The sequence below is a fragment of the Eurosta solidaginis genome, chromosome 1 (genome assembly GCF_040869045.1).
Source record: "Eurosta solidaginis isolate ZX-2024a chromosome 1, ASM4086904v1, whole genome shotgun sequence".
NCBI classification, from domain to species: domain Eukaryota; kingdom Metazoa; phylum Arthropoda; class Insecta; order Diptera; family Tephritidae; genus Eurosta; species Eurosta solidaginis.
The window spans coordinates 52,925,508-52,953,108 of record NC_090319.1 but is presented as its reverse complement, the minus strand read 5'-3'; positions in this window follow the sequence as shown (position 1 = coordinate 52,953,108).

Genomic DNA, 27,601 nt, shown 5'->3' with positions numbered 1-27,601 from the left:
GAAATGATCCCGGAAAAGTAACAAAAAATCCCGAAATGACTCCTACGGCATCCCGGACGGATCCAGAAATGATCTCGGAAGGGTCCCCAAATGATCCCAAAATGGTCCCGAAATGACCCTGATGGATCCGGCAAACCATCAAGAAATTATGCCGGAAGGGTCCCCAAATGATCCCGAAATAAAACAGAAAAAGTCACGAAACGACCCCTAGAGGATCCCCAAATGATCCCGTATTAGCCCCGAAAAAGTCCCAAAATGACCCTGACGGGATCCCGAAAGGATTCCGAAAACAATACAGAAATGATGCCGGAAAGGTCCTCAAATGATCCCCTAATAGTCCCGAAATGGCCGTGACGGGATCCCGACAACTATCCAGAAATGATGCCGAAAGGGTCCGCAAATGATCCCGTATTAGTCGAAAAAAAAGTCCCGAAAGGACCACGACGGGATCCCGGACGAATCCCAAAAACCATCCAGAAATGATGCCGGTAGGTATCCCAAATGATCCCGAAATAGTCCCAGAATGACCTCGTCGGCATTCCGGACGGATCCCGAAAATTATCCAGAAATGATGCCGGAAAGGTTCCCAAATGATCCCCTAATAGTCCCGAAATTACCCTAATGGGATCCCGGACGGATCCCGAAAACCATCCAGAAATGATGCCGAAAGGGTTCCCAAATGATCCCGTATTAGTCGCGAAAAAGTCCCGAAATGACCCCGACGGGATCCCGGACGGATCCCGAAAACCATCCAGAAATGATGCCGAACCGGATGAGCCCCAAAATGATACCGAAAAAGTCCCCAAATGACCCCGACGAGATCCCGGACTGATCCCGAAAACCATCCAGAAATGATGCCGGAAGAGCCCCCAAATGATCCCGAAAAAGTCCCCAAATGACCCCGACGATATCCCGGACCGATCCCGAAAACCATCCAGAAATGATGCCGGAAGAGCCCCCAAATGATCCCGAAAAAGTCCCCATATGACCCCGACGAGATCCCGCACGGATCCCGAAAACCATCCAGAAATGATTCCGGAAGGGTCCCCAAATGATCGCGAAATAGTCCCGAAATGATTCCGGAATAGTCCCGAAAATGTCCCAAAATAACCCCGACGGGATCCCGGACGGATCCCGAAAACTATACAGAAATGATCCCGGAAGGGTCCCAAAATGATCCCGAAATAGTCCCGAAAAAGTCCCGAAATTACCCCGGCGTAATCCCGGACCGATCCCGAAAACCATCCAGAAATGATCCCGGAGGGTCTCGATATGACCCTTACGGGATTACAAATAAGGTGAAGCTAATTATAAAACCATGTTAATAAGGCAGCAGGCGCATTGGAGCGAATAAAAAGTTACATAGAAACATACAGGTAAAGCTAATAAAAGCGTGCTAATAAAAACAATTGAAGGAGGGCGGTTGGCGGGAGTAGAGGAGAGGACCACTGATCGTTCCTCCAAAATTGTCTAGATCTCGTTCTGTATGTACCAGATACTAAAAACTATTGATTTAGGAGAAAATTTATATTGAGTTATAACAATTTATAGATTTTACACCAGAGGGGGAGATAAAGGAAGGGGGGCGGGCGGAGGGTGTCACTGCTTACTTTGTAAGCCCTCGACTTATTTGACCCCTTGAGTCTGTGATATTGGTGAAGGCCAGTATACGTAAAGTTATAATGTGTAAAAATTATTGAAAAATAATTTCTCGAAGGGGTCGTGGGACCCCCACCCCTCTTTCCTTGTTCGAAAAAAACTTCGCTAGTACACTACTGTCTGTGTCCCAAATTTCATCAAAATCCGTGTAGCCATTCTGGCGTGATTCAGTCGCAAAGACGAAAAAATATAATAATTAAATTATAACTGTCCCTAGGGGGCGGGGACCACGCCCCTTTTCAAAAATATATAGTTAGTAGATCCTTCTAGACTATTGGCTATATGTGTGCAAAATTTCATCCAAATCGGTCCAGCCGTTCTTGCGTGATTGAGTCACAAAGACAAACGTCTGGACAAACATCCAAACATCCAAACATCCAAACATCCAAACATCCAAACATCCAAACATCTTCACATCCAAACTTTGCCATTTATAATATATATTAGATATTAGAATTAGATTAGATATGTTAGATATTAGATTAGAATTAGATAAGGCGTTTTTGTTGTTATTAAAACAATAGGTAATTGTTTACTTTAGCTCACAACTGCTAAAACTCATCCAAAAATATCAGAAGAGGTGTCAAAAGACGCGCTTTGCACCCAGGATCACGAATCCGAAGGCGGAAAATCAAAATTTTATTTCGTTTCGGAGATATTTGCAAAAAAAATTAAAAATTTTCATGTGGTTGTTGTTGTTTTGATGATTTTGTAGTACCCATAAGAAAAACTGTGGGTAAGTGTTTTGCGCGAATATAGTTTTGGTCTCCAAACCGGTGTTGGAAATACCCAGGGTAATTTTTTATAAGCGCGGCCGCCAAGAAGGCCGCCAATGCAGAAGATGTTCTTCGCAAAAATACTATTGTCACGGATATTAGCAAAACTAAGTTATCCCATCAGTAAGGCCATGCCAAGCAGTATTTACGTCATTGTTTACTATATAGTTTGGCAGCTTAATTCGAGGTTATGTTGCGAATAGAGTGGAAGGCACTCGCAGGCCGTGAAAATAGGCACTCGAATGGAGTGGAATGAAGAACAGTAGGAAGACCAGAGTTGCATTGGATCAATCATTGCATCAATATTAAAGATAAATTTAGAAAAAATAATTAAATACTTGAGTATAAGCAAACATTTTCTTTCAATTACTGCAATTAAGGTGTCCTAGATGCTATATATTCCAAAATTATAACATTTTATGTCTGTTTAAAAATTTAACTTCAATTTCCCTAAGATTTCCGTAATATGGCCATTAGTAATGTTTGTGTGTGTGTGCAAATTTTGAGCGATCAGCCGTTAGTTGCGCTACTTGGTAAAGTTTACAATGATTTACGTTAATAATCAAATCAAGTATACACATATATAAGGCAGCCCAGAGAGATGTCACACACAGATGCATTTACTTATACGCCTATGTGCGCGCGAGAGACTGTAAACTACAAACATTCACATCAATAATTCAATCTTTATGTATCTACATAAACGAATAAATAATTGCGTCTACACATATGTACCATGTACGAATACGAGCAGCGGAGAGTCAATGCACAAACACATGCATATATCTGAGAAGTTTGAGAGCTACTGGACTAGTAGATTCTGGAAGCGCCTAAAAGATGTATAAAATTGTGCAATTTTAGTTATAGCTGAGAAGTTTGAGAGCTCATGGACAATGCTAGTACATCCCGAAAATTATCCAGAAATGATGCCGGAAAGGTTCCCAAATGATCCCCTAATAGTCCCGAAATTACCCTAATGGGATCCCGGACGGATCCCGAAAACCATCCAGAAATGATGCCGAAAGGGTTCCCAAATGATCCCGTATTAGTCGCGAAAAAGTCCCGAAATGACCCCGACGGGATCCCGGACGGATCCCGAAAACCATCCAGAAATGATGCCGAACCGGATGAGCCCCAAAATGATACCGAAAAAGTCCCCAAATGACCCCGACGAGATCCCGGACTGATCCCGAAAACCATCCAGAAATGATGCCGGAAGAGCCCCCAAATGATCCCGAAAAAGTCCCCAAATGACCCCGACGATATCCCGGACCGATCCCGAAAACCATCCAGAAATGATGCCGGAAGAGCCCCCAAATGATCCCGAAAAAGTCCCCATATGACCCCGACGAGATCCCGCACGGATCCCGAAAACCATCCAGAAATGATTCCGGAAGGGTCCCCAAATGATCGCGAAATAGTCCCGAAATGATTCCGGAATAGTCCCGAAAATGTCCCAAAATAACCCCGACGGGATCCCGGACGGATCCCGAAAACTATACAGAAATGATCCCGGAAGGGTCCCAAAATGATCCCGAAATAGTCCCGAAAAAGTCCCGAAATTACCCCGGCGTAATCCCGGACCGATCCCGAAAACCATCCAGAAATGATCCCGGAGGGTCTCGATATGACCCTTACGGGATTACAAATAAGGTGAAGCTAATTATAAAACCATGTTAATAAGGCAGCAGGCGCATTGGAGCGAATAAAAAGTTACATAGAAACATACAGGTAAAGCTAATAAAAGCGTGCTAATAAAAACAATTGAAGGAGGGCGGTTGGCGGGAGTAGAGGAGAGGACCACTGATCGTTCCTCCAAAATTGTCTAGATCTCGTTCTGTATGTACCAGATACTAAAAACTATTGATTTAGGAGAAAATTTATATTGAGTTATAACAATTTATAGATTTTACACCAGAGGGGGAGATAAAGGAAGGGGGGCGGGCGGAGGGTGTCACTGCTTACTTTGTAAGCCCTCGACTTATTTGACCCCTTGAGTCTGTGATATTGGTGAAGGCCAGTATACGTAAAGTTATAATGTGTAAAAATTATTGAAAAATAATTTCTCGAAGGGGTCGTGGGACCCCCACCCCTCTTTCCTTGTTCGAAAAAAATTTCGCTAGTACACTACTGTCTGTGTCCCAAATTTCATCAAAATCCGTGTAGCCATTCTGGCGTGATTCAGTCGCAAAGACGAAAAAATATAATAATTAAATTATAACTGTCCCTAGGGGGCGGGGACCACGCCCCTTTTCAAAAATATATAGTTAGTAGATCCTTCTAGACTATTGGCTATATGTGTGCAAAATTTCATCCAAATCGGTCCAGCCGTTCTTGCGTGATTGAGTCACAAAGACAAACGTCTGGACAAACATCCAAACATCCAAACATCCAAACATCCAAACATCCAAACATCTTCACATCCAAACTTTGCCATTTATAATATATATTAGATATTAGAATTAGATTAGATATGTTAGATATTAGATTAGAATTAGATAAGGCGTTTTTGTTGTTATTAAAACAATAGGTAATTGTTTACTTTAGCTCACAACTGCTAAAACTCATCCAAAAATATCAGAAGAGGTGTCAAAAGACGCGCTTTGCACCCAGGATCACGAATCCGAAGGCGGAAAATCAAAATTTTATTTCGTTTCGGAGATATTTGCAAAAAAAATTAAAAATTTTCATGTGGTTGTTGTTGTTTTGATGATTTTGTAGTACCCATAAGAAAAACTGTGGGTAAGTGTTTTGCGCGAATATAGTTTTGGTCTCCAAACCGGTGTTGGAAATACCCAGGGTAATTTTTTATAAGCGCGGCCGCCAAGAAGGCCGCCAATGCAGAAGATGTTCTTCGCAAAAATACTATTGTCACGGATATTAGCAAAACTAAGTTATCCCATCAGTAAGGCCATGCCAAGCAGTATTTACGTCATTGTTTACTATATAGTTTGGCAGCTTAATTCGAGGTTATGTTGCGAATAGAGTGGAAGGCACTCGCAGGCCGTGAAAATAGGCACTCGAATGGAGTGGAATGAAGAACAGTAGGAAGACCAGAGTTGCATTGGATCAATCATTGCATCAATATTAAAGATAAATTTAGAAAAAATAATTAAATACTTGAGTATAAGCAAACATTTTCTTTCAATTACTGCAATTAAGGTGTCCTAGATGCTATATATTCCAAAATTATAACATTTTATGTCTGTTTAAAAATTTAACTTCAATTTCCCTAAGATTTCCGTAATATGGCCATTAGTAATGTTTGTGTGTGTGTGCAAATTTTGAGCGATCAGCCGTTAGTTGCGCTACTTGGTAAAGTTTACAATGATTTACGTTAATAATCAAATCAAGTATACACATATATAAGGCAGCCCAGAGAGATGTCACACACAGATGCATTTACTTATACGCCTATGTGCGCGCGAGAGACTGTAAACTACAAACATTCACATCAATAATTCAATCTTTATGTATCTACATAAACGAATAAATAATTGCGTCTACACATATGTACCATGTACGAATACGAGCAGCGGAGAGTCAATGCACAAACACATGCATATATCTGAGAAGTTTGAGAGCTACTGGACTAGTAGATTCTGGAAGCGCCTAAAAGATGTATAAAATTGTGCAATTTTAGTTATAGCTGAGAAGTTTGAGAGCTCATGGACAATGCTAGTACATCCCGAAAATTATCCAGAAATGATGCCGGAAAGGTTCCCAAATGATCCCCTAATAGTCCCGAAATTACCCTAATGGGATCCCGGACGGATCCCGAAAACCATCCAGAAATGATGCCGAAAGGGTTCCCAAATGATCCCGTATTAGTCGCGAAAAAGTCCCGAAATGACCCCGACGGGATCCCGGACGGATCCCGAAAACCATCCAGAAATGATGCCGAACCGGATGAGCCCCAAAATGATACCGAAAAAGTCCCCAAATGACCCCGACGAGATCCCGGACTGATCCCGAAAACCATCCAGAAATGATGCCGGAAGAGCCCCCAAATGATCCCGAAAAAGTCCCCAAATGACCCCGACGATATCCCGGACCGATCCCGAAAACCATCCAGAAATGATGCCGGAAGAGCCCCCAAATGATCCCGAAAAAGTCCCCATATGACCCCGACGAGATCCCGCACGGATCCCGAAAACCATCCAGAAATGATTCCGGAAGGGTCCCCAAATGATCGCGAAATAGTCCCGAAATGATTCCGGAATAGTCCCGAAAATGTCCCAAAATAACCCCGACGGGATCCCGGACGGATCCCGAAAACTATACAGAAATGATCCCGGAAGGGTCCCAAAATGATCCCGAAATAGTCCCGAAAAAGTCCCGAAATTACCCCGGCGTAATCCCGGACCGATCCCGAAAACCATCCAGAAATGATCCCGGAGGGTCTCGATATGACCCTTACGGGATTACAAATAAGGTGAAGCTAATTATAAAACCATGTTAATAAGGCAGCAGGCGCATTGGAGCGAATAAAAAGTTACATAGAAACATACAGGTAAAGCTAATAAAAGCGTGCTAATAAAAACAATTGAAGGAGGGCGGTTGGCGGGAGTAGAGGAGAGGACCACTGATCGTTCCTCCAAAATTGTCTAGATCTCGTTCTGTATGTACCAGATACTAAAAACTATTGATTTAGGAGAAAATTTATATTGAGTTATAACAATTTATAGATTTTACACCAGAGGGGGAGATAAAGGAAGGGGGGCGGGCGGAGGGTGTCACTGCTTACTTTGTAAGCCCTCGACTTATTTGACCCCTTGAGTCTGTGATATTGGTGAAGGCCAGTATACGTAAAGTTATAATGTGTAAAAATTATTGAAAAATAATTTCTCGAAGGGGTCGTGGGACCCCCACCCCTCTTTCCTTGTTCGAAAAAAATTTCGCTAGTACACTACTGTCTGTGTCCCAAATTTCATCAAAATCCGTGTAGCCATTCTGGCGTGATTCAGTCGCAAAGACGAAAAAATATAATAATTAAATTATAACTGTCCCTAGGGGGCGGGGACCACGCCCCTTTTCAAAAATATATAGTTAGTAGATCCTTCTAGACTATTGGCTATATGTGTGCAAAATTTCATCCAAATCGGTCCAGCCGTTCTTGCGTGATTGAGTCACAAAGACAAACGTCTGGACAAACATCCAAACATCCAAACATCCAAACATCCAAACATCCAAACATCTTCACATCCAAACTTTGCCATTTATAATATATATTAGATATTAGAATTAGATTAGATATGTTAGATATTAGATTAGAATTAGATAAGGCGTTTTTGTTGTTATTAAAACAATAGGTAATTGTTTACTTTAGCTCACAACTGCTAAAACTCATCCAAAAATATCAAAAGACGCGCTTTGCACCCAGGATCACGAATCCGAAGGCGGAAAATCAAAATTTTATTTCGTTTCGGAGATATTTGCAAAAAAAATTAAAAATTTTCATGTGGTTGTTGTTGTTTTGATGATTTTGTAGTACCCATAAGAAAAACTGTGGGTAAGTGTTTTGCGCGAATATAGTTTTGGTCTCCAAACCGGTGTTGGAAATACCCAGGGTAATTTTTTATAAGCGCGGCCGCCAAGAAGGCCGCCAATGCAGAAGATGTTCTTCGCAAAAATACTATTGTCACGGATATTAGCAAAACTAAGTTATCCCATCAGTAAGGCCATGCCAAGCAGTATTTACGTCATTGTTTACTATATAGTTTGGCAGCTTAATTCGAGGTTATGTTGCGAATAGAGTGGAAGGCACTCGCAGGCCGTGAAAATAGGCACTCGAATGGAGTGGAATGAAGAACAGTAGGAAGACCAGAGTTGCATTGGATCAATCATTGCATCAATATTAAAGATAAATTTAGAAAAAATAATTAAATACTTGAGTATAAGCAAACATTTTCTTTCAATTACTGCAATTAAGGTGTCCTAGATGCTATATATTCCAAAATTATAACATTTTATGTCTGTTTAAAAATTTAACTTCAATTTCCCTAAGATTTCCGTAATATGGCCATTAGTAATGTTTGTGTGTGTGTGCAAATTTTGAGCGATCAGCCGTTAGTTGCGCTACTTGGTAAAGTTTACAATGATTTACGTTAATAATCAAATCAAGTATACACATATATAAGGCAGCCCAGAGAGATGTCACACACAGATGCATTTACTTATACGCCTATGTGCGCGCGAGAGACTGTAAACTACAAACATTCACATCAATAATTCAATCTTTATGTATCTACATAAACGAATAAATAATTGCGTCTACACATATGTACCATGTACGAATACGAGCAGCGGAGAGTCAATGCACAAACACATGCATATATCTGAGAAGTTTGAGAGCTACTGGACTAGTAGATTCTGGAAGCGCCTAAAAGATGTATAAAATTGTGCAATTTTAGTTATAGCTGAGAAGTTTGAGAGCTCATGGACAATGCTAGTACATTCTGGAAAAATGCGAACGAGGAAACCAAAGGGTATAAAAGGCAACAGATGTAGAGGCGCTGCAATTCAGTTTGATTTGAGATTTGGATTAAGCGCTATCTAGCGAGCTATAGCAGTATTATTTTGAATAGTAGAGTTTCATTTGAGCTGTCAATCAGTTTGGTTATTAAGTAAGCTATTCCCCTACAAAAAATTTGGTCACAAAACTTACCAACGCCCATGCAAATGTGACTATGAATATAACCTATGACTGTAAAATGACTAGTCAAATGACGTGGATTGACGCGAGCGTTTTTGCAGGGTCGTTGCAAAGTACAAGTGTTATTGTGAAGTACTTGAATAAAGGCCATTTTCCATTATTCAATATTGGAGTTATTTATTCAACAGTTTAGTGATTCGAACTTAGCAGAGGATTGCAAATAAGAGGATTTGCAAGTAAAATCGTTACAATTTTTTTATTTTTTTATTTATTTATTTTTATTGAATTATTGATGTGAATGTTTGTAGTTTACAGTCTCTCGCGCGCACATAGGCGTATAAGTAAATGCATCTGTGTGTGACATCTCTCTGGGCTGCCTTATATATGTGTATACTTGATTTGATTATTAACGTAAATACTGCTTGGCATGACCTTAGCATCGCCTTAGTGATGGGATAACTTAGTGATGCTAATATCCGTGACACTATGAATCCCACCCCCGGTTTCGGAGCGCTCCGGGGCCATTTTTCAGTTTTTTGGAAATAACTTTTGACAGAAATACAATTTTGAATTTCCGCTCTCGGATTCGTGGTCCTGGGATCAAAACGCGGCTTTTGACACATCTCCGATATTTTTGGTCGGATTTTAGCACTTGTGAGCTAAAGTAAACAATTACCAAACAATATTTTATTTATATTCGACTGCCTATTTCACTGCCTTCCACTCTTTTCGCAACATAACCTCAATTTAAGCTGGCAAACTATATAGTAAACAATTGCGGTCTTCCAGTGATTTTTACAGCTCCGGCTCACGTTCAATTTTCACGGGAATGCTCTGGATCATTGAGAGACTTGAAAAGCAGATGTCGCACACGTGAAATGTGATCAGCAGATTTCGCCGCTGTTTTTCATTTAACTCATACGGCGAAAGGCTAAGCAGCGACATCTATGTTTGAAAAAGTAGGTTTATTGAAGGCCGCGTTGCCAACCTAAAAAGAAGTAATTAACAAATTATCTGCCTCACAAAATGAACCAGGGGGCCTACTCTGTATTGCGATGCGAAAGAAAAAATACGCGAAATCGCAAAATCGGTACTCTGTATCTTGACATTCGCTTGTATATTTTGACTTTCGCATTCGCATTTTGCCCATTCGCAATTTTTCTCCCTTTTCGCATTGCCGGCACTCTGTAAAGCGAAAGCGAATGTCAAACAGCATTAATTTTCGCATTTTTCTTGCTACAAGTAATAGGCATTCGCATTGCTCAAATATGTAAGTATTGATTGATGATTTTATAAATTGATATCTTTATATTCATTTAAAAATATATAGGACAACTCAAAAAACAAAACAAACACAAAAGCAACAATTTGTAATCCTAGTGGACTTAAAATACATAAATAAATAACAATTAAATCGAAACCACTTTTTTATAAAGCATTTCTATTTGAAATCATGTCATTTTTTATTTGTTCTCTGATACAACTAGCAATATTTCCCATTCTATGATTTTCCACGTTTTCTGTATTTATCACGTTCACTTCTTCCAGTTCAATTTCTGAACTGGGAGGATTTCTTCATTTAAATCAATCCTTTCTTCATTTAAATCGTTCCATAATGCTACAGAATCCTTTTTTTAATTTGTTTAACAAAAATTAATCGTTTGCCGAAATTGTAATCGCCTTGTTTCTTTTGTTCTCTTTCTTTGAGTTTGGTCAGTGATGCATACTCAAGCAAAAAATTAGCGAAAAATAAAAAAGCGACATTGTTAGCGATGCGATAGTGCTACAGAGTTCCAATTACCTTTCGCATCGCAATTTATTTTCGCATCGCACTGCCTTTCGCATCGCAATACAGAGTAGGCCCCCTGACTTCTATCTGTATTTATCTGGCTCAAATCGTTGTTGTTGCATTTACATCCTAATTATTTATTTTGCCACCGGATGACAGCAATACACAAACATCACTAATGGCCATATTACGGAAGTCTTTAAGGAAATTCATTAAATTTTTAAACAGACATAAAATGTTATAATTTTGTAATATATAGCATCTAGGACACCTTAATTGGAGTAATTGAAAGAAAATGTTTGCTTATACTCAAGTATTTAATTATTTTTTCTAAATTTATCTTTAATATTGATACAATGATTGAAGGTATATTAATCCAATGCAACTCTGCTCTTCCTACTGTTCTTCATTCCCTTCTTTCACTGAATTCGAGTGCCTTCCACTCTATTCGCAACATAACCTCAATTTAAGTTGCCAAACTATATAGTAAACAATGATTACGGAGATGATAAGAATGCAACGTCCATGCTAATTTAAAAATAAATAACACGTTATAAATTAAGATTTTATTCAAATTGAATATGAAAGAAAAACGTGAGAGTATTTCCTTATGGATAGCAGCAATCGAATATTCAAAACTAATAAAGTTATACAGTTCATTATAGCGCGAGCACCAATTGCGAAAAGGGCTAAATTTGACAAAATTTCGCCGGGGAATGGGTAAATGAAAGAGAGCATAGTGTATCGAAGTTCTCACAGGAACAGAAAAATTTAGTCTGCTTACAAGGTGAGTGGAGTCTATCTCTCCGATAATTAGTTTATGAAAGAACATTACCCCGAGTAATGCTCTTCTATTCTCTAAAGTTGGCAACCTAATGAGAAGAAGTCTATTTCTATAAGGCAGGAGATGAGAATTTGATTCCCAGTTAGTAGACCACGTAATGCGAAGATTAGAAACTGCTTCTCTACCGATTCAATTCGATCTATATGATTTTTATATCCCGGAGATCAAATACAGGAGCAATACTCTAGTATTGGGCGTACCAATGATGTGTAAAGGGTCTTGGTTAGATAAGGATCGTCAAATTTTTTAGCCCATCTTTTAATAAATCTAAGTACACCCGATGCTTTGTTTATGATAGATGAAATATGCATGTTAAAGCTCAGTTTCGCATCAAAAAGAACACCTAGGTCACATATCACAGATATACGCTCCAAGGGAGCACCATCTAGCACATAGGACCTTAAAACTGGGTGGACTCTATTAAATGTCATTAGTTTACATTTGCAACAGTTCAAAACTAGTAGATTTAGTATACACCATTATTGAAATGAGTCTAAATAGTCCTGAAGTAGATCCAAACGAGAAGAGCCAGAAGGCAAGAATGTCGTCGCTGCGCTAACGAAAACAGTTATGTTTTTTTTTTCAAAAAATTTTTTATTGCATATTTTATTATCACTATATAGAGCCCACATTTCTGCATATACCGTTTTTTTTATATTTCTTTTGGTTTAGAAGTGATCGAAAACAGCTATGTGCTCGCAGTACTGGAAGTACTCTTAAAAACGGTTATGTACTTACTTGCTTATAATTTTTTTTAATCGCTAGCGAAAATACTTTGGTTTCAATGTAAAAATAATTACAAACCATCTTACTTCCCGGTTACAGCCGGTTCTATAAACCGGAGCGACTTGGGATTTTTCCCGACCAAGGGCTGTCATTTCAGTGTAACCCCACTTAATTTTTTGCGTCCCTCCCACAAATTTTCATCCTCCCAGCAGATCCTTGCAGCGGGACTGCGCCATATTCTCCTGCTCCGGGAGGGTATCGAACCCAATCCGGGGCCTGTACCTGACCCCGGTCCAGAGAAATGGTTTTGCTGCGTTTGCCGGAAAATAATCTTTTTAGGATGGTCACACTCTTGTCAGTGTGTCACGTGCAAGGGATGGTTGCATCGGACAGGATGTTCTAGACCCCAAAACCCGACGTCCTCGTATCATTTATAAATCTTTTGTGGCTGCTTGCTGTTCACGCCCAAGGGTGACCCGTAGTCTGCGCCTTAGCGCCCCACTACCTTCTAGCAGCCCCACTGCTCAGCAAGTCACAGCAAGTACCCGCTGCTACTTGCGCTCCACCAACTCATACGGCCGCTCTTACAGATAACTACAATCTCCGTAGTAGAGTCGGTAGCAATGCCGAGCATCAGACCTCGCCCCGTTTTCTTCTCACCTCTGCCCGACACTAGCAATCGAGTAGGCCAGGAAAACAGACTCTTAGTCCCTACCACCATTTGCCAGCACAGAATATATATTGTAACGAATTTTCTGCAAATCCTCTTATTTGCAATCCTCTGCTAAGTTCGAATCACTAAACTGTTGAATAAATAACTCCAATATTGAATGATGGAAAAATGGCCTTTATTAAGTACTTCACAATAACACTCAAACTGTGCAACGAATAGCTTAATAACCAAACTGATATCTTAAAGGAAACTGACTTTCAAAATAATAGTGCTATTGCTCGCTAGATATCGTCTTACTCGTAACTGCTTGACAATTCAAATCAAACTGAATTCCTTCTTACTCGCTGGCGCCGCTTTTATAGTTTACGCTGCATACTTCTAGGCTCTTCGATTTCCAGAAGTTACTAGTTGTTTCGGCTACAAAATCGCCAGCCACAACTACGTGCACAAATTATTGCTCTCTCTTGTGACAACTCAGATAAGGTATATGCATGTGTTTGTAGTTTACAGTCTCCCGCACACACATAAGCGTATAAGTAAATTCATCGGTGTGTGACATCTCATCTCTCGCTGCCTTGTATGTAAATGTTGCTCGTCGGAATGTGTACATATGTGTAGACGCAATTATTGATTCGTTTATGTAGATACATAATGATTGAATTATTGATGTGCATTCACGTCACTGCTTAGATCGGCTTAGAGCTGGCAGCACTCCTTAGTTTTGCTAATATTCGTAACACTGCCCTCCACCTAAGTCTGATCGTCCCGATCAGACAAATCTCTCGATCTAAACGCTGCTAATCTCTCCAAATGAACCACTTTCATTTTGGTTCGTGGTTTGGTAGTGGTTTGTATGCGGTACACTACATCGTTGATCCGTTTTACAACTTTGTATGGGCCTTCCCAGTTACACTGCAATTTCGGGGACAACCCTTTTTTTCGTTGTGGGTTGTATAGCAGCACCAAATCTCCTTCCTGAAACCCTTCCGAATTAATTGCTTTATCGTACCTCGCTTTCATCTTGTCACTCATAATCTTTGCTCGTTGCCTTACCAGATCGTGTATCTCTCTCAGCTCTTCTTCTAAGACATCAGTGGATTTCTTGACATTCCTCTCCGCATCGGCATCTATCCCATACTTCAAATCAGCTGGCAGTCGAAGGTCATTGCCAAAAATTACCTTTGCGGGAGTTTGGCCCGTTGTGTCATGTACTGCCGATCGGTAGGCCATCAAGAATAATGATATGTGTGTATCCCAGTCCTTATGGTACTTGTCGACTACTTTCCTTAAATGCTCCTCCAATGTTCTATTGAAACGTTCCACCATACCATCGGACTGAGGATGCAATGCAGTTGTCCGTGTTTTTCGAATGCCCAACTTCTTGCACAGTTCTTGGAACACAGCTGATTCAAAATTCCTGCCTTGGTCAGAATGTAACTCCATTGGTACACCATACCTTGCAACCCATTCGTTTTTAACCACTTCTGCTACTGTTTCTGCTTCTTGGTTTGGGATTGGGTATACCTCTGGCCATTTACTGAAATAATCCATAACCACCAGTACGTATTTGTTTCCGCGGTTGCTAGTAGGAAATGGACCTGCGACATCCATGGCGATCCTTTCAAATGGTGCACCTGAAATATACTGCTTCATCTGGCCACGACTTCGGGTTTTGGGCCCTTTCGCTCTGTTGCATACCTCGCAATTGGCAATCCACTCGGTGACCGACTGACGGCAACCAACCCAATAGAATCTCTGCTTAATTTTCTCGAGTGTCTTCGTGATTCCAAGATGGCCTCCACTTGGACCATTGTGCAACTCGCTGAGCACGTCAGGAATCCTCTTTCTGGGAACAACTATAAGTTTCTTCTTGCACTGACCATCCTCACTCTCCCATACTCGATGCAAGCAACCGGATATCAATTCCAAACTGTTCCACTGTGCCCAATATGACTTCGCAATGGGACTCTCTGCTGACATATCCTCTCTGCTTGGTCTTTCGTTTCGTTCGAGCCCTTGCATAACATATGACAGACCTGTATCTTCTAGCTGATGGTTCGATGACGCCGCTGTCGTTCATTTCTTGAATGATTTGACTCACAACTTCCCGCTTCGCCAGTGGAACACTACGTGGAGCTTGACGGATCGGTCTCGCATCTCCAGTGTCAATTTGATGTTTCACAACGTTGGTGCGGCCTGGTTTAGAATCATCCTGGTCAAATATGTTCGCGTACTTTAGGAGCAGTTGTTTTGCCTTACTCTGATATGCTTCCTCTAGTCCCTGCATCCATGCCGTGATGTCATTTGAAAGATCAGTATTACTAGCTGAAACGTGTTCCTGGAGCTGTTCACAGTTAATAACCACTTCAGCCTCTTGGCATCTTCCCAAAATAGCTCCTTTAGTCAGTTTGAGTGGTGACTTGAACTCATTGAGTACTCTTACCGGAATACGTCCATCTTGTTTTGTCATAGCCAGGGTTTTTCCTACAAGTATGTTTAGTGCTGATTTGTTTGCTGCTTCGACAACCCACAATTTGTTTGTCCCACAATCTCCATCAACCTTTGCCCAGATGACTGCTTCGGATTTTGGTGGTATTTGCTGACTCTCTTCCACCAGCACTCGTTTACTGCTGTAGCCTCTCTCGTAGCCGAAATTAAGTGGTACATCCATGTTTTTATATCGCATCGTCTTGCTTTGCATGTCGATCTTGATGCCCTGGTCGATTAAGAAGTCCACTCCAATTATGATTTCATCAACAATTTCTGCCACTATAAAATTGTGTACTACCATGACGTTCCCAATTGCGACTTCACATTCTACTTCTCCAATTACCTGGGTGTCCTCTCCCGTGGCTGTACGTAATCTTGCTCCAAGCAATGGTCTTATCTTTTTGTTGACTAAATCCGCTCGAATGATGGAATGAGATGCACCCGTATCTACAGTCAATAACCGTTCCTTTCCGTCCACATGTCCTCCAACAGTAAGGTTGCTCGATCTTCTTCCAATCTGCGAGATAGAGATTATGGGGCATTCAATTGCGGGAGCCAGCTGTCGCCCCTTGCGGCTGACTCGATTTAGTTTAACGATTGAGTGGTCTTGGATATTTGCTCATCACCTTCTGCTCTGCGTTTACGACCACCCACATTGTTGGAGCTATTGGCACCGCTGCTGCAATGTCGTGCAATATGACCTGGGTTGCCGCACTTGAAACATTTAATAACTCCGGCATTTTTCTGTTGTGATCCCTTCAGTGCTTCCAAAATAGTGTCTACCCAATCTGGTCTTTCCACTTCTACACGATGAGCTTTGTATGCTGGTTTACTCAATAGTGAGGCCGTTTCCTGAGTCAATGCATGTGATACCGTTTCAGAAAATGTCAGCTTTGGGTTTGCGTATGTAGCTCGCTTCGTTTCCACATCCCGTATGCCATTTATGAAACTCTGGATTTTTACCCTTTCAGTGTATTCCACGGGTGCGTCCGCATTTGCAAGATGAGCCAATCTTTCAATATCTGAAGCAAACTCCTGCAATGTTTCATTTGCTTTTTGGTAGCGGTTTTGCAACTCAATTTGGAATATCTGTTTCCTATGCTCGCTTCCGTAACGTCTCTCTAAAGCGCTCATCAATGTTTCGTAGTGGTTCCGCTCGTACTCTGGGATGGTCTGTAAGATTTCCGCGGCAGGCCCTTTCAGTGCCACGAACAGAGCTGCAACTTTATCTTCAGCATTCCATTGGTTCACTGCTGCGGTCTTCTCAAACTGTAGCTTAAAGACCTGAAAAGGAACAGAACCGTCAAAGGATGGTGTCTTTACCTTTGGATTACTCGCTGAAACAGCTGGGCGGTTTAGTTGTAACTGCTCCATACGACCTTTTAACGCTTCTATTTCGGCATCAATTTTGTCCTCGAGTTGTAAAATTTTTGCATCCTGCTCTTCCAGTTTCACAAAGAGCTGCGCTGATACCTGTTCCGAAATTTGTGCCGACATTTCAGATATACGTGCCTCTTGCGCTTCCAGTTGAGATGCCAAATATGTCTTCTGTTCTTCCATCTTGGATGTTATACGTGTCTCCTGCGATTCTAGTTGTGATGCCATATATGTCTTCTGTTCTTCCATCTTGGATGTTATACGGTTCTCCTGCGATTCCATATATGTCTGCTGTTCTGCCAGTTGAGATGACACTGTCGATGTTTGAGCAGATATTGCAGCTAAAATCATGTTCAAGTCTGTACTGGTAACCGTCTGCGATGTTTCGTTCTTCTCTTCAATTTTTGTTGTCTCCTCGCCATCAAGATGAAAGACATGCTCTTCCACATCAATTCCTTCTGCTTCCATTGCTTCTCGTAGCCGTGCCTGAAGTTCGAGTTTAACGCCGCTTGTATTCAATCCACGGCTCTCCAACTCCTTCTTCAGTTGCGGGATCTTCAATTCACTTAACTTTGCCATGTCCTTGTTGTCCTCTAGAATTTATTCAACAATTCCTCTTCTGACACCAATTGTAACGAATTTTCTGCAAATCCTCTTATTTGCAATCCTCTGCTAAGTTCGAATCACTAAACTGTTGAATAAATAACTCCAATATTGAATGATGGAAAAATGGCCTTTATTAAGTACTTCACAATAACACTCAAACTGTGCAACGAATAGCTTAATAACCAAACTGATATCTTAAAGGAAACTGACTTTCAAAATAATAGTGCTATTGCTCGCTAGATATCGTCTTACTCGTAACTGCTTGACAATTCAAATCAAACTGAATTCCTTCTTACTCGCTGGCGCCGCTTTTATAGTTTACGCTGCATACTTCTAGGCTCTTCGATTTCCAGAAGTTACTAGTTGTTTCGGCTACAAAATCGCCAGCCACAACTACGTGCACAAATTATTGCTCTCTCTTGTGACAACTCAGATAAGGTATATGCATGTGTTTGTAGTTTACAGTCTCCCGCACACACATAAGCGTATAAGTAAATTCATCGGTGTGTGACATCTCATCTCTCGCTGCCTTGTATGTAAATGTTGCTCGTCGGAATGTGTACATATGTGTAGACGCAATTATTGATTCGTTTATGTAGATACATAATGATTGAATTATTGATGTGCATTCACGTCACTGCTTAGATCGGCTTAGAGCTGGCAGCACTCCTTAGTTTTGCTAATATTCGTAACAATATGTTTGCTATATCCGCGGGCCGCAAACCCCAATACACCGGGTACACAAATGCTCACCCAGGGACGTCCAGTGCCAGGACCACAACAGAAATTGCGTCCTGGCCTCCGTCAACCCAGACGTAGTCACCTATCGTAGTCACCCCGTTGCACTTCAAATTCTGCAGTTAAACTGTAATGGGTTAACTGGGAAGATCACGGAGATAGTTGATTTAATGAAGCGGCATGACATCCGCATTGCAGCGATCCAACAGACCAAACACATAGCAAGATCTGCTCTGCAGACCTGCTCTGGACATAACGTCTACGGAATAGATCGCAGGAGCGGAAATGCCGACTGCCCTACACCCTAAAATCATGGGTGTGACGTTCGATCAGGATCTACATTTTGGAGAGCATGCAACCGCAATTTTACGGAAAACCCAGAGCCCTAATAAAATCCTCAAATCTCTTTCCGGCAGCACTTGGGGTAAAACCAAAGAAGAAACGCTCATTACTAATACAAAGCAATTGGCCGGCCGATTGCATGCTACGCGTCCCCGATATGGTCGCCAAGCCTAAAGATTACTCACTGGAAGAAAATACAGGCCTGCCAAAATACTCCCCTCAGAACCGCTACGGACGGGTTGTCTTCTTATGTCCCCAGAACACCACGTACACAATGAGGCGAGAGTACTCAGGGAGTAGGAGAGAAATGAAATGCTAAACAAACAGTGTCTGTTGAATACCCAGAATCCTGGGCATCCCAACAGGCATCTGATTGATGAACCTACACCTCCCAGGGTCTTAAGGGGTAATCTCCGTAAGCATTATAAGGAATAACGGCAAAAATTTCATGCATTTCCTTACCGCCAAAAGCAAATTTGAATCATGTTTGAAAGCAGCTATGTGCTATAAAACGGCGCAAATATTTATCACGTCGTAATGGGTTAAAAAACATGATTTTTTCCTTCCCACGTCAATAACATACTTTCGATAATATATTTAAGAAATACGACATTTGCAAAATTTTGCAAATGGAAACCAGAAATAAGTTTTTTTGATCTCCTGAAAAGTTAGTGAAAAATACATAACTGTTTTTGTGAGCGCAGCGACGATCTATAGTATAGTTCTACATCATCTGCATACATTAGAGCTTGGGAATACGAAATAACCTTAGGTAATTCATTTTGAAGACAGTAAAAAGTAATGGACCCAAATGGCTACCCTGACGTACACCAGAAGTTACTTCTATCAACTCAGAGGGACTGTTGTTGAACATAACTCACTGAGTTCGATTTACAAGATAGCTGCGAAGCCAAAGTAATAAATTCTTCGGAAAACCCAGTAAGTCAAGTTTATGAGTTAAAAACTCATGATTAACAGAGTCAAATGCTTTGCTGAAGTCAGTATAAATAACATCGGTTTGCTTATTGGACAAGAATCCATCCATGACTAGAGAAGTGAACTCAAACAAGTTGGTTGTGGTAGATCTTCTGCGAACAAAACCATGTTGGCTGGGTGATAATAAAGAACTACATATATATTGAATTTGGCAGGTGATGATCTTTTGAAACATTTTTGGAATAGCCGAAAGTTTAGCTATGCCCCTGTAGTTCTCAATATTGGACTTACCACCTTTTATATGTAAGGGAATAATAACTGATTGCTTCCAAATTGAAGGGAATAGAGAAGATACCAGAGATAGTGTAAATAATTTAAGCAACGGTTTGGATAAATTGACAGCGCAGAACTTTAGCGTACAACCAGGAACACCATCTGGCCCCGGAGAAAAATTCGGTTTCAACTCAAGAAGAGTCTTGAGAACAATGGGCCTTATGCATAATAAGCCAGCATTTGCTCAGACTCGAGTTTTCGAGTAAAAGGTAGGTTTGGTATGCATAAAAATTGTTGAACTCGCTTGCTTTTACTCGGCGTGTGAGATAGATCTCACATGTCGAGTTTGAACTCAAGTCATGAAATGTTCGTGAGTTAGAGCCCACTTTGGTATGCATAAAAGCAAGAAGTTGCTCACTTTTTTGAGATCGATCTCACAAAAAGATGAGACTGCCTTTTAGTTGACTCTTGCGTGCTTACAAGTATAAAGATGGTCGAATATTTTGTTCCTCTTAGATAAAAAAAACTTATAAATCAAGAAAAACCGCTATTCAAAGCGAATATAAAAAAATGTACCGGTTTGATTTTGAGCACGTAGACTGGCTGACAAACTATTTCCTTGGTGAAAGTAGTGAAAGAAAGGGTGGGGCGATTTCCAACAGAGAAGAGATCTGTATATTTTTAAGGTTTCGTGCCGATCCGGGCTTCCAAAGTGGAATTGGGGAAGATATAGGAGTTCACCAAATCAAGAGTGATTGGCGAAATGGCACAGATTATATCAGGGAGGGCTCATTAATGGATTCAATATCCAAGTAGTATGTAAATGCGGGTTCTAGCCCAAATGGAGAAAGGAATAATGAGAAAGGAAAAGTATATACACACCGACACAGATATATATACAATAAAACAATTTCGTTGCCTACTTTTAGGCGCACACGTTCTTAAGTTTAGAGCTTTCGGTTTGTGTTGTGACTGATCTTCCGGTTCCGGTTTGTGTTCTGGCTAACTTCAGCTAGGTGGCGCATAAGAAAAAGCTTAGTGGTGTATAAGAAAAAGCTTAGAGCTTTTTACCTTTAGTAGAGCTTTGTCGTAAACATGACAGCATATAAATTATATATATATATATCAAGAAACCGCAAAATACATACCGACATAGACACACCCATCCATATACATTTAGATAAGGGCTACTTGTCTCAATGTATATAAGTTGGACATCTTTTGAGTAAAAAAATGAGGATCGTTAAATGGGGGCCCTACATTTTTAAAGGGCTGCAAATTTTTAAATATCTCCTCATATTTCTAATGAGTCCTAGACTTCACCCGAGCCGTTTTAAAGAGTCCCATAATTTCTAATTGAGCGACCGCTCCCCAAGCCCCCCCCCCCCCTCCCCCCCCACACACACTAATATGTATCGGTTTATTGTACAGAGTTGACACTTGTTTCAATTGAATCGCCATTAAATTATTAGGAAATTTGCTTAGACTATGGAAATTTGGTATATTCAATACTAGTATTTTCCCAATCTTGTACTAATAATGAAGGAATTTATTGGTTTGAGAGCAAAAATGTATTCTATTCACATCGATCAAGAAGAAAACGAGATTAAACAAGTAAGGAAGGCTAAGTTCGGGTGTAACCGAACATTACATACTCAGTTGAGAGCTATGGAGACAAAATAAGGAAAATCACCATGTAGGAAAATGAACCTAGGGTAACCCTGGAATGTGGTTGTATGACATGTGTATCAAATGGAAGGTATTAAAGAGTATTTTAAGAGAGAGTAGGCCATAGTTCTATGGATGGACGCCATTTAGGGATATCGCCATAAAGGTGGACAGGGCTGACTCTAGAATGTGTTTGTACGATATGGGTATCAAACGAAAGGTGATAATGAGTATTTTAAAAGGGAATGGGCTTTAGTTCTATAGGTGAACGCCTTTTCGAGAAATCGCCATAAAGGTGGACCAGGGGTGACTCTAGAATATGTTTGTACGATATGGGTATCAAATGAAAGCTGTTAATGGGTATTTTGAAAAGGAGTGATCCTTAGTTCCATAGGTGGACGCTGTTTCGAGTTATCGCCATAAAGGTGGACCAGGGGTGTCTCTAGTTGTACGATATCGGAATCAAATGAAAGGTGTTACTGAGCATTTTAAGAGGGAGTGGGCATTAGGTCTATAGGTGGACGTCTTTTCGAGATATCGCCATTAGGGTGGGCCAGGGGTGACTCTAGAATGTTTGTACGATATGGGTATCAAACGAAAGGTGTTACTGAGCATTTTAAGAGGGAGTGGGCATTAGGTCAATAGGTGGACGCCTTTTCGAGATATCGCCATTAGGGTGGGCCAGGGGTGACTCTAGAATGTTTGTACGATATGGGTATCAAACGAAAGGTGTTACTGAGCATTTTAAGAGGGAGTGGACATTAGGTATATAGGTGGACGCCTTTTCGAGATATCGCCAATAGGGTGGGCCAGGGGTGACTCTAGAATGTTTGTACGATATGGGTATCAAACGAAAGGTGTTACTGAGCATTTTAAGAGGGAATGGGCATTAGGTCTATAGGTGGACGCTGTTTCGAGTTATCGCCATAAAGGTGGACCAGGGGTGTCTCTAGTTGTACGATATCGGAATCAAATGAAAGGTGTTACTGAGCATTTTAAGAGGGAGTGGGCATTAGGTCTATAGGTGGACGTCTTTTCGAGATATCGCCATTAGGGTGGGCCAGGGGTGACTCTAGAATGTTTGTACGATATGGGTATCAAACGAAAGGTGTTACTGAGCATTTTAAGAGGGAGTGGGCATTAGGTCAATAGGTGGACGCCTTTTCGAGATATCGCCATTAGGGTGGGCCAGGGGTGACTCTAGAATGTTTGTACGATATGGGTATCAAACGAAAGGTGTTACTGAGCATTTTAAGAGGGAGTGGACATTAGGTATATAGGTGGACGCCTTTTCGAGATATCGCCAATAGGGTGGGCCAGGGGTGACTCTAGAATGTTTGTACGATATGGGTATCAAACGAAAGGTGTTACTGAGCATTTTAAGAGGGAATGGGCATTAGGTCTATAGGTGGACGCCTTTTCGAGATATCGCCATTAGGGTGGGCCAGGGTGACTCTAGAATGTGTTTGTACGATATGGATATCAAATTAAAAGTATTAATGAGGGTTTTAAAAGCGAGTGGCCCTTAGATGTATATGTGAAGGCGTTCTCGCGATATCGACCAAAATGTGGACCAGGTGATCCAGAAAATCATCTGTCGGGTACTGCTAATTTATTTATATATGCAATACCACTAACAGTATTCCTGCCAAGATTCCAAGGGCTGTTGATTTTGCCTTGTAGAACTTTTTCATTTTCTTCTACATAATATAGTAGGTGGGCGTGGTTATGGTCGGATTTCGGCCATTTTTTATACCAAGATAAAGTGAGTTCAGATAAGTACGTGGGCTAAGTTTAGTAAAGATATATCGGTTTTTGCTCAAGTTATTGTGTTAACGGCCGAGCGGAAGGACAGACAGTGGACTGTGTATAAAAACTGGGCGTGGCTTCCACCGATTTCGCCCATTTTCACAGAGAACAGTTAGCGTCAGAGAATCTATGCTCCTACCAAAGTTGAGAAGGATTGGTAAATTTTTGTTCGACTTATGGCATTAAAAGTATTCTAGACAAACTAAATGAAAATGGGCGGAGCCACACCCATTTTGAAATTTTCTTTTATTTTTGTATTTTGTTGCATCATGTCATTACTGGAGTTGAATTTATTTATATATGCAATACCACTAACAGTATTCCTGCCAAGATTCCAAGGGCTGTTGATTTTGCCTTGTAGAACTTTTTCATTTTCTTCTACATAATATAGTAGGTGGGCGTGGTTATGGTCGGATTTCGGCCATTTTTTATACCAAGATAAAGTGAGTTCAGATAAGTACGTGGGCTAAGTTTAGTAAAGATATATCGGTTTTTGCTCAAGTTATTGTGTTAACGGCCGAGCGGAAGGACAGACAGTGGACTGTGTATAAAAACTGGGCGTGGCTTCCACCGATTTCGCCCATTTTCACAGAGAACAGTTAGCGTCAGAGAATCTATGCTCCTACCAAAGTTGAGAAGGATTGGTAAATTTTTGTTCGACTTATGGCATTAAAAGTATTCTAGACAAACTAAATGAAAATGGGCGGAGCCACACCCATTTTGAAATTTTCTTTTATTTTTGTATTTTGTTGCATCATGTCATTACTGGAGTTGAATTTTGACTTAATTTACTTATATACAGTAAAGATATTAAATTTTTTGTTAAAATTTGAATTTAAAAAAAAAAATTTTTTAAAAAGTGGGCGTGTTCTTCATCCAATTTTGCTAATTTTTATTTAGCACATATATAGTAATAGTAGTAACGTTCCTGCCAAATTTCATCATGATATCTTCAACGACTGCCAAATTACAGCTTGCAAAACTTTTAAATTACCTTCTTGTAAAAGTGGGCGGTGCCACGCCCATTGTCCAAAATCTTACTAATTTTCTATTCTGCGTCATAACGTCAACCCATCTACCAAGTTTCATCGCTTTAGCCGCCTTTGGCAATGAATTATCGCATTTTTTCGATTTTTCGAAATTTTCGATATCGAAAAAGTGGGCGTGGTTATAGTCCGATATCGTTCATTTTAAATAGCGATCTGAGATGAGTGCTCAGGAACCTACATACCAAATTTCATCAAGATACCTCAAAATTTACTCAAGTTATCGTGTTAACGGACGGACGGACATGGCTCAATCAAATTTTTTTTCGATCCTGATTATTTTGATATATGGAAGTCTATATCCATCTCGATTCCTTTATATATGTACAACCAACCGTTATCCAATCAAACTTAATATACTCTGTGAGCTCTGCTCAACTGAGTATAAAAATTAAGAGTGTTAAACAATGTGTTACTCTCAAGCTTTCTGCAAATGAGTTTAAAAGATGTTTATTCGAAAAGAAATTGTACTTTGACTCAATGTATAATTTTAGATCAAAATCTCATGAATTGTATACACAAGAAATAAATAAAGTAACGTAAAGTTTTTAGATGATAAGAGATTTGTAAAAAATAATGGAATTAATACCTACGCTTGGGAAATGTTTGTACAAGAGAAAAAATCAAAATATGCTGATAAGAAACCTTAACTGTTCAACATTGCATATGTATATATATACGCATGTGAGAATTTCATAAAAGCGCAAATAAATATGAAGGCTAAACATTTTGTTTATCTCCTTATTATTATAAGAAAAAGCTTCGAATTTTTTGTTTTGTATTCTGACTGCAAGAAACAAAGAGATTAGAAGTTCATCAGTGCAACAGAATATCGAGCTCAGTTCTTAAATGGGGGGCGGAGGCCCAAATTTTTAAAGGGTCCATATTTCTAAAGTATATAAGTGTGGGCGAAATATAAAAATTCTATTTTATACCCAACTATGCTTCACCTGTCTGTGCTTAACGTATAAAAAGCCTACCATTACAAAGATATTTCTTAATTAATTTTCATAATGTTTGCGACAGTAGATGTTCAAGGCTTCAAAGCATACGATAATAGATTTATTGTAAAGGAAATAGCTGTGGTCCTCAACAATAAAGAATTCCATTGTTTCCACATAAAAGCTCCATTTGAATTTTCGGATCTGAGTAAGGATAATCAACGGCAAGCTAATTGGTTAATATTATACCACCATAATTTATTATGATCCTATGTAAGCGATAGTTTTAAATCTGTAAAAAACTATTTGATATCAACATTGAAGAATATAAAAGTTTATGTTAAGGGGCACGAAAAAAGTGTATGGATAGCAGAGTTCCTCCAAAAGCCGGTGTTTAACATTGAAGAGGAGAGTACAGGATGTGATGGAATGAATCTCTTTAGATTATATTGTTTACACCCAGATGTTGTGCGTTGTCAATAACATTTCCATACTTATTGTAATGTGAAAATCAACCAACGCCAAATTCGTTGTGCTTTAAAATCAGCATATATTTTGTTCAAATACATATCGGCTAGTAATTTAAATTTATAATGAAATAAAATAGAATTAGAAATCTTAACTTTGGTGTTTTTTTTTATTTTATGAATACATTGTTTCCCAATATCAACCTCATTTTAAATTGACGTAAACAAAGGGATATATCACAATGAAGTTTAAATTTTATATCTCATTATTATTATTATTTATTTTTTTCTAACTACCCTATGAGAACTTTTACTATAGATGAAGCTATAGGGGCATTTCGTAGAGAGCTCATTGAAAAGGAATCTGATATTGGAGGAATCATTGAGGCAAAACAAGCATTTTATCGACATTTTAAATTGGAATATGATAATTTTGATCTACCAATTCGTTGTACTTATGATAGTAGGTACGTGGAAAAAATGTTGAGTATCAAATGCTTTGAATATCGTGAAATTGAAGCTGAACGAATTCTTAGTAATGGTGATATTGAAAATATTATAGCCCATGATACTTTATTTAAAAGACCACATATATAAATAATTGATGTGAAAAACTATAGACAAACATATAATATGATCATTGTATAAGGCGACTCACACGTGTATAGATAAAAATAAAAAAACCGATATGAAATTAGCTAATTTAAGAAAAATTTTACATATTTACCTGTTTCACTTAAGTTATGGAACAAGTTATCCCTATAATCAATTTATGAATCAAGAACAAAATATAAACAGCTTTAGAAATTTTGAAAATAGTAAACAGACTAGTTTTGAATACAATATTCCAAACACTTCATTACGTTTAAAAATTAATGTAACAATACAACTGTTAGATCAGAGTTTTCCTGAGCTCAACCCCTCATTATTAAAAACAACATCAACAACAACAACGCAGAGCCCTGGGAGATCTTTTATACCAACGATCCGCGATCAAAGGAGTGAGTCACATGGTGTGAAAAAAAAGTGAATACACCATTCTAGAGGCTATTGACAATTTTAAAGAATTATTAGTTGAAAAGGAAAAGAGAATAGGAGGCTCTTATTACAGCAATTATATACAGCGTACTTTAAATATCTATTGCTTTGAATTTCCGGAAGACAATACGGAGACATTACATAAACGAGAAGTATTATATGAGCACACTTCGTACGATATAAATCAAACAATAATTCATGTTGATCGTTATTATCAAACATTGCATATGAAGGTTCAGCAGGGCATTTTTTAAGTAATACGAACGTGGCCAAATGGCCACGTAGTAGTCCGCCGTGGCCACGTAGTAATCATAATCTGGCCACAACTAAATTTCGAAAATGCGTGAACAACACCTAACTGAAATAATGTCAGAAATTTTCTGAACATACATGATTTCCCCAAAATGTCAAAAAATATATAACTTGCTAATTCTAATGAAGGTTTTGGTACTAATCGAAGAAATTTATCAACGAATGAATGATAGTTAGAGATGGGAAAGGGGTAAATACCCAAATGGTAAATACACGGTAAATTGGTTATACATGGTAAAAATGGGTAAAGTCCCAAATATTTACCCAAAATAAATACCCACGACGGCCACCGTGGTGTGATGGTAGCGTGCTCCGCCTACCACACCGGATGCCCTGGGTTCAAACATTTTAGAAATAAGGTTTTTCAATTAGAAGAAATTTTCTCTAAGCGGGGTCGCCCCTCGGCAGTGTTTGGCAAGCGCTCCGGGTGTATTTC